Consider the following 9,216-nt stretch of genomic DNA (forward strand, 5'->3'; position numbering starts at 1 on the left):
GTATAAGAGTTATTACAGGCCAATGTCAATGTCAACTCAATCAAAATAGACCACCCCTTGAATAAAAATAAGCATTGTTCCCAATGCTTAACAAAAATAAGAACAAGGAAGGGTAGAGAGTTAAGAGAACTCCCTATGTGGTCTCAGTCTGCATGGCATCCTCAGCAACCTCGACCTCCTCCAACTATATCTCATCATCACCCCGCTGAGGGACAACAGGGTTAATGAACATCTGCAGCCTCTCCTCAGCGGTGTGGGCAGTAAGGTCTGGCTCTTCAGACTAGTCAGCTGCTGCCTGTGATGTCTCAGGTACTGCTGGTGCTGACTCCATCAGTAAATCCAGTGGTAGATCTCCGGCATATGCAATCTTGGCAACTTCTTTTCTTAATCTATCGACCAACTTCTTTGATGCTTGAGATTTCCTCATCTTCTTAACCTGTTTTCCCAAATCCTCAATAGCTTTTCCGTGTGCCACCACTGTAGCCATGATAGTCTTCTAGTTTTCCAGAATCTTTTTCAATGTTTCCCTACTGATGGAGGTACCTGTGGTGCTGCTGGGGCAGAAGACTATGCTGCAACAGCACCGGATAAGTCAGATAGCTTTGAAGTAGCTGCCTACATCCAGTTGTTGAGACTCGCCAATGTTTGGGAGACTCGCAGCGCAGTCTGTGGATAAGTGGATGAGGCTGGCATTAATAATGAAGCTGATGGTCTAGAAGAAGAAGGTGGTGGCAAGTCTGTTGTCCCGGTGGAAGGACCGGCTGCTGTGGAAGGCATGGCATCTGTGGAAGGCTCAGCAGCTGAATCAGTAACTATTACCGTTGGCTCCTCAGACTGGCAAGCGGAGGTAGTTGCCTTACCCTTGAACTTTGGGTTGTCAGCACCCTGCAGGTGGTACCATGAGAAAGGCTTCTTGGCCTTTACTTTTGTATCAAATGTCCTCGGCTCCACCTTTGATCATTGAAATACTCTGTGAGGAAGTTTGGATAAGGGTAGGATCTTTCACCTTTTTGGACAGCTAATGTGGTGTTGGTTGACATTATGGAACCCATATTGATTGGGTACCCAGCTATAATCGAAGCCACCAAAACTGCACGGGGAAGTGGGAGGTTGTTCTCGTTCAGACACGGGTCAATACGGCTACACACAAAGAGAACCCCTGCTGTGAGCCACGAGGGTGGTGGTCCTCGAGCAGCCAAAATCTCAGCTAGCCACGGGCGAGCTGCATCACCCATACCAAGCTTTTCCAAATACTAGACTGCCTCTACTTCTTCAAATCCCACATGAGAGTTCAAAGCGCAGGAGTCAAATCGGATATTCAGTTGGCATAAAATTCTTTAACCAAGTGCTCATTTGCGTCAATGACACTTTGGGTGAACCATTTCCATCTCTTTCGCTCCTGGAACTGTCTAAGGACATTTGGATTGTGAATGTCCAAATCCTTCATTAAGAAATGTCACTCAAGTGTGAGCGATCTCTGGGGCCACCACTCTCTGAATCTGGTAAAGGCAGTCAGGCTCACAAATCGATCCTCCCATAACTCCTTCTTTTTAGACCTCTCAAGACCTCCCACTGTAGTTTCACCTCCTCTACCATCATCCGGGACATCATCATCATCATCTAACTCAATTGGTGCGGGAGGAGTGTGTGTAGAGGACGGTTCTGAACCTTGGCTACCAGCATCTGAACCCTTAGAAGAATTAGCTGAGGTGGAGGATTCGTTAAGGAGTTGATATGTCCCTTGAACTTGCTGTGATTGGGCTTTCGGCTGTGCTTGTACAGAGTTGCCCTGAAGCTTCCCTATACGGGGCATATTCACTGGTGTCTGAAGATTCTGGGACTCTGTTGGCAGTAGCCTTCTTGTTTATTGCTCTCTGCATGGCAAGTGGTAGGTTACTCTTGCCTCGGCCTCGGCCTCGGCCTCGGGAGGGTTCACCCCTCCCTATTGATGTATCACCTCCGCCACGTGATCTAACCATTGTCTGTAACACATAGCAATAGGAATTAGTTATAATTGAAGTTCATAGTGTATACAAATGCATGCATGATAGTTGCAGGAAAGCAGACTCAAAAGAGGCAGTGCGGACCACACAAAAGTGAGTGCGGCTGTAGACTGCCAAGTGCGGATCGCACAATTTCACAGTGCGGCCGCACAACCAAGAGTGCGGACCGCATAATTTTGAGTGCGGCCGCACAACCCCAGATTTACACTATTGGGGTCTCTGATCTTTAACACTACGGACGCACACACTTTTGTGTGCACCACACAAATTTTCTGCGGACCGCAAAATTTTGAGTGCGGTCCGCACTTTTCATTCATACTTTTATCCTAACTTTGAGACCTACGGACCGCACAAAAGTTTGTGCGGCCGCACAATTTAAATTTTACGCAGCAGTACTTTAGGGTTCATGCAATTTTTAACAAATTTACAAGATTAGTGGTCTACCCAGGCCCTAATGAACATAGACGAAGCTACCCGCATGATTTTGAAGCACATATTAAGCACATTTGACATTTTTAGGCCTAATAATAATGAAACTAATCAAATAAAACAAAAACAACAATTAAGAAAAATGAACAAAAATCTAACATGGATTTAATATACCAGTAGTGAATGATGAAGGTGAGAATCTAACTTGATGAATTGAGTGTGATTTGCGAACAATTTTTGGGATGCAGAGTAATTTCTAGGGCTTGGGAGTTCAGAGAGCGTAAAATGTGAATAGTGGTGAAAAGCCCTATTTATACTTTGACCAAGTCGGGTCCAGAACTTACTTGAGTGCGGCCGCACAATTGTGAGTGCGGTCCGCACTCTTTACCTGTACATGAATTGAGCACTGCGGTCCGCACAAAAATGAGTGCGGCCGCATATCCTTGTGCGATCTGCATACTGTTGTGTGCAGCCGCATTTGGCCACTTTCCTGAAAATTCCAACTTCAGAGAGTTCGTGATTTTGGATCTCCAGTTGTACGGCCGCTCACAGAATTGTGCGGCCGTTGAGTGACTGTGCGGTCCGCATAATTATGGTGCGGTCCGCACTTTTGTGACACTTAGCCAATTTTTCTTGCACAGTCCCTGCAATGGACACCCCTTCCTGCACACACTTCAAAACTAGTTAGCACAAAATAAAGCCTATCTAATGAAGAAGAACAAGAAAACGAAAAAGACACATGGGTTGCCTCCCAAGAAGTGCCTGATTTAACGTCACGGCGCGACGCAGATTACCAATCATTTGAAATGAAGAACCTCCACAATGTGGCCATCATCAACCTTGCCAAGATAATGTTTAACCCGGTGCCCATTGACTCTAAACACCTCATCGTTCTTATTTTTCAAATCAAGAGCACCAAAGGGGGTCACATTCACCACTTCAAATGGGCCGCTCCATTTTGACTTCAACTTGCCTGAAAATATCGTAACCGGGAATTGAACAATAGCACAAGATCACCCTCTTTAAACTCCTTGTTGTGGATGTACTTGTCATGGAGGTACTTCATCTTCTCCTTGTAAAGGGACGATCTTGTGTAGGCATGATACCGAAATTCATCTAGCTCATTCAATTGTGCCACTCTTGTTTGCGGTGACATCCCACTCAAGATTCAACTTCTTCAAAGCCCACATGGCCTTATGCTCAAGTTCCACCGGAAGATGACACGCCTTCCTGAACACTAACCGGATAGAGACATCCCGATCGGTGTTTTGGATGCCTTCCTATAAGCCCAAAGAGCATCATCAAGTTTTCTTGACCAATCCGTCCGGTTGGCATTCACTGTCTTTAAAAAAATACTCTTGATGTCCCGGTTGGAGAATTCAACTTGTCCGCTTGCTTGAGGATGGTAGGGGGTCGATACTTTGTGAGTGACACCATACTTTGTGAGTAAGGTATCAAAAGCCTTGTTGCAAAAATGCGATCCCCCATCACTAATAATAGCCCTTGGAGTACCAAATCTTGTAAAGATATTTTTCTTCAAATATGCCACCACACTTCAAGCTTCGTTGTTGGGTAAATCCACAGCTTCAACCCATTTTGACACATAGTCCACGATTACCAAAATGTTAGTGTTCCCACAAGAGCTCACGAACGGTCCCATGAAATCAATACCCCACACATCAAAAATGTCAACTTCCAAGATAGTGGTGAGGGGCATCTCATTCTTCTTAGAAATCCCACCGGACCTTTGACATTCATGACAGCGCTTGACTAGATCACTAGCATCCTTGTAGAGAGTAGGCCAATAGAATCCACAACTCAACACTTTTGTTTCCGTTCTAGCTCCACCATGGTGACCACCATACAGTAAAGAGTGGCAAGCCTCAAGAATACCCACTTGTTCATCCTCCGGCACACATCATCGAATCACACCATTGGTACAAATCCGAAAGAGGTACGGCTCATCCCAATAATAGTCAAGGCAACCCCATTTGAGCTTCTTCCTTTGGTTTGAAGAGAACTCATTCGGTACAATGCCGCTCACAAGATAATTGGCTAAGTCGGCGAACCATGGCATCTCGGTCATTGAAATGGCTAGCAATTGCTCGTCGGGAAAAGAATCATTGATCTCAAGGCTGTCATGTGGCCTCCCCTCCTCCTCCAAACGAGACAAGTGGTCCGCCACTTGGTTTTCACTACCCTTGCGGTCTTGAATCTCTAGATCAAACTCTTGCAATAGGAGCACCCATCGCATTAATCTTGACTTAGAATCTTTCTTGCTCCTTCAGTACCGAAGCACCTCATGGTCGGTGTGAACAATCACCTTTGTACCCATCAAATACGGGCGGAACTTCTCCATAACAAAGACAATAGCAAGTAGCTCTTTTTCGGTCACTGTGTAATTGACTTGGGCATCATTCATGGTCTTGCTAGTGTGAGCACGTGATTTTTTCCCTAAGTGAATTACTCCCAAAGATTCAAACAAAATGATTTTTCTTTCATTATTTTACAATTTTGTGAATTTTGTGTTATTTTCTGCTAATTGTTTGCATTTTACTTGTGCATTTTAATTCATATAAAAATATAAAAAATACACTTGGCACTTGCATTTAGGATTTAATTTCATATTTTAGGATCAATTAGCGGTTAAGTTGGCTTTTAGAACAAAATATAAAGAAAATAACAAAAATAGTTCACTTTTGCTTTTTTAATTGTTTAATTGAGAATTCGTCATGAAATAGATTTTAGACAATTTTAGGAGTAATTAGTTTAACTTTGAAATATATTAGGACTTTATTTTAATTTTTAGCAGATCAGAAAATAAAATACAAATAAATATATAAAATACAAAAATGAAAACAAAACAAATTGAATAAAGAGAGAATAAAAAAAAGGCTATTAAAAAGAAAAAGAGGGCTTGTCTTGAAGGACCCGGAACTGGGCCATTTTTAATTAATTCGGTCTTAGCCCAAAATAATACACCCCTGTACCAGGCCCAAACGCTCCAAACCCGGTCCAGCCCCCCCATATACCAAACGACATCGTTTCATGCCGGATTGATCTGGACCATCGAGGTTTTTTTTAATCGAACGGTTAGGATCACGGGAGTCTTTGGTATAAGACTGTCTGAAGGCCCCCCGCCCCTCGGAACCCCCCTACCCCCCTTCGTCTCACTAGCCATTAGAGACCATTCAACACCACCGTCCTCCGCCGCAAATCGCCGGCCGGAAATCGCCTCCGCCGGCGGCAGGTCTCTGATGGACCTCAAATTAATACCACGTGACCGCCTTCCCTTCCTCTTTCCAAATCCATGCCTCGTCTCCTTCAAATCTCACCCAAATTGTTCGAATAATCGAAACCCTAGCCGCCGCCTCCGTCGTGGCCGACGGCGCAAGCGTCAAAACCCCACCCCATGAACACCATAGACTCGCCTCCACTCCTTCATCCCTAATCTCCAACCGGGTTTCCTCGAATCTCTTTGTATATGCTCGAATTTCAAATCTTAGGACGAGCAGAACCCTAAAATTCGATTGGGTTCGAGCTTGGCCAATTTCTTGCATCCAGTATTGGATTTGAGTCCTGAAATAACGTTTTCATTTGTTTTGGAAAAGAACGAACGATTATGTTATTCCGGGGCTCGAATCAAGTTTCCAGTGTCCGGTCTAGGCTCCTCAGGTAATGTTTTCTTGGTTTTTCTTTCCATTGTTTTCTTTTTATCTCTTCTCGATTAGTCAATTTAGGATTTGGTTGTCTTTTTGAATTCAATATAGGCATTCTTCTGTTATCTGATTATTTTCTCTTTAATACATAATAATAATTAGCTTACATGTTTTCCAAGTCCTATTTAGATTTCCTCATGTACGGTATTCTGAAATTTGCTTGCCTGAGTATGCGTTTGATTTCGTTTTGTTAATTGATTCTGTTTAGGTATTGTTTGATCCTTATTTTTGTTAGTATGTGATTCGTTAGTTTTTGGTTAGTTTAATTCAGTCCGACGTGGGTTTAATCAGTAAATGTCACGGGTTAATTCATTTAGTCATTAGGCTCAGATTAGTTGTTTGGTTATAGCTTATAGATTTTATTGAATGTTAGTAATTTCAGGGGGTCTCCAGGGGGTATCTTGGGCACACGAAATGATTAGTTTGTTAAAGCTTGGTAATTCTAGAACTTGAGTAGGGGTAGTATAGGTATTGTATAAGTAGAAGAACACCCTAGAGCCTTCTAGAATAGGACTTTAGTGAAGATTTCAGCAAACTTAGGGCAGTAACTTGAGAAACAAGCTAAAAATTGAAGGCCTAGTGGGTGAAATCTGAAACTAAAAGAAGGAAAAAATGTGAGTGCCCTCTAGAACATTCTACCCCATTTCCTGCCTATAAAAGGCAACTCCAATGCCTTCATTCACAGGTTTTTAGCCTCCAATTTCCCCAAAAAACATTTGATAGTTTCCACTAGCTCCAATCTGAATTTCAAATTCAAATTTCTCTAGATCTAGATCTTCAAATAACAAAAAACCCAAAAAACAGGAAAAATAGCTGAAAACTCAAAAAAAAAAATAATACTGTGCTATTAAAATTTCGGATTCAATTCTAAGTTGTAGGGTTGGATTTAGCATGAGTTAGTTTAAATTTGATTGCTGAAGTTTGTTAAAGAGTTCTGAAGTGATTTCAAGTAGAAATAGGGTCATTTGGTCGATATTTTGGGGGTTTGTTGGCCGGTACTTCATTGCTGGGATTTCAAAAATTTAAAGTGACTGCTGTGGTTGTTCTGAAGCTGTAAATTTGCTAGTCGACCCTGCTTACTGTTTGATTTGCCGCTGATCCTCCTATCTTCCTGTTTAATTTCAATTGCCAGGTACATGCTTTCGAATTCACGGGATGTAGCTTGAATTGAAGTTGGCATACAAGTGTTCATCAGATTTGCAGTTGTGGAATACTTACTGTTGTTTGTAGTTAATTAGATGCGAGTGAATGTTACTATTTGATTTTGTACTATCTGAACAATGTAATACACGGACTGTATAATTGGACTCTAATACTAGCTTTGATCATAGACTATGTGAGATTGTGAGTAGTAATAGATAGCTACATAAACTAGGATTATTGGATTGTTTAGTGTAGCTTAAGATTGCAGCACTTGAATCACAAAAGCATAAAAGATCACACTTCATATGTAGATAGTTAGTTCGCATGCCTGTTAAATCATTCGAGTTATATGATCATCCTGAAATGATTTTAAATGTTGAATTAGCGTAAAATGGAGTTTCCATAAGTATAGCCTTATCGGGTGTTCAATTCAATCCTTAGCATTTGACTAAACAGTAAATTTCTCCCAGCTTTCGTACTAATTAATAGCTTAAGAAATGGATTGGATACTGTATGTAATTTGAATGCTAATTGCCAATATCAAGTGTCCATGTGTTATTAACTACATGTCATTCATCTACTCATATTAGTAAGTGCAGATTTAAAAGTTGACCGGTTAATTAACAGGTGCAAAACCTGGAATAAATGACCAGGATATTAAATACATAGGCTGGTTTAAATGTGAAAGTGCTGCCTAGTGACAATGAGCCAACATCAGTTCGCTTCTTTGAACCATGACGGAAATGGGCCAGCATCGGCCCAGCTAAATGCAATAGGCCCTAGGCAGTCTACTTAGTATCAGCCGTTTTTATGTTCTAAATTTTGGGCTTGCACCCTAGCCTAGCCCTTTGGACGGTCTCTGTTTGAGCAGACCTGGGCCAAATCTATTAGGCCCAAGACTGCCATAAATCGAAAGCCCTTCAAAATTACCTAGGAATATGGGAAATTAATTCACAAATATAAATTTGGGTTTCAAATTAGGTGGCGGGTTCAAATTAAGAGGGTCTTCCCTTTTGTTTGAATTCGGACTTGAACTTGAGGCCCGAATTTATAAATGCGCATTAATTAGGCCCGATTAGAGACAAAAATAAGTAGAGAAGAAACATAATTGCTTTAGGATTTGCCCTTTTAAATAAAAACGAGATGAGCCTCGCCAAATAAAAATGCATAAATTGTGGGGCCCTCATTAAATGCTTTATTAAAAATATTTTAGATTTCAGGATGGGCCGTTTAGCAAATTTCACGGTCCCCCAAAGTTAATAAGACGCTATCCACTTTAGGCGCGCTTTTAATAATTTTACCTTCTTAAATACGGGTGCACATTTATGTGACCCAAATCCAAATCCCAAACGTTGAATAAGAGGTGTTGAGGATCCGGGTGCATTTCATGTGACGCGATCCAAAAACGCGCTCTTAAACGGCGTTCACTTTCTTAAAATTTATTTAATTAAAGGCGGTTAAACAATTCTAAAACTGCACTATAGGATGACATGAATTAAAATCAGACTTAAGCCAAATATGACAGTTGAGCGACCGTTCTAGAACCACGGAACTCGGGAGTGCCTAACCCCTTCTCCCGGGTTAACAGAATTCCTTACCCGGATTTCTGGTTCGCGATTGTTAAATAGAGTCAAACCCTTTCCTCGATTTGGGATTCAAACCGGTGACTTGGGACACCGTAAATCTCCCAAGTGGCGACTCTGAACTTCTTAATAAACGAATCCCGTTTCGATTGTCCTTTAATTGGAAAAACTCCTTTATTACACCCTTCCGGGGATGTAGTAGCGGAAAAAAGGAGGTGTGACAGCTAGCATAGTAGACCAGATGGAAGATTTTTTTTATTCTTTGCCCCAACACTGCTCCAACCACCACATCACTAGCATCACACATGAGCTCAAAAGGCAAGTTCCAATCCGGTGCGG

The sequence above is a fragment of the Nicotiana attenuata genome, unplaced genomic scaffold (assembly GCF_001879085.1).
Source record: "Nicotiana attenuata strain UT unplaced genomic scaffold, NIATTr2, whole genome shotgun sequence".
Classification (NCBI taxonomy): Eukaryota; Viridiplantae; Streptophyta; class Magnoliopsida; order Solanales; family Solanaceae; genus Nicotiana; species Nicotiana attenuata.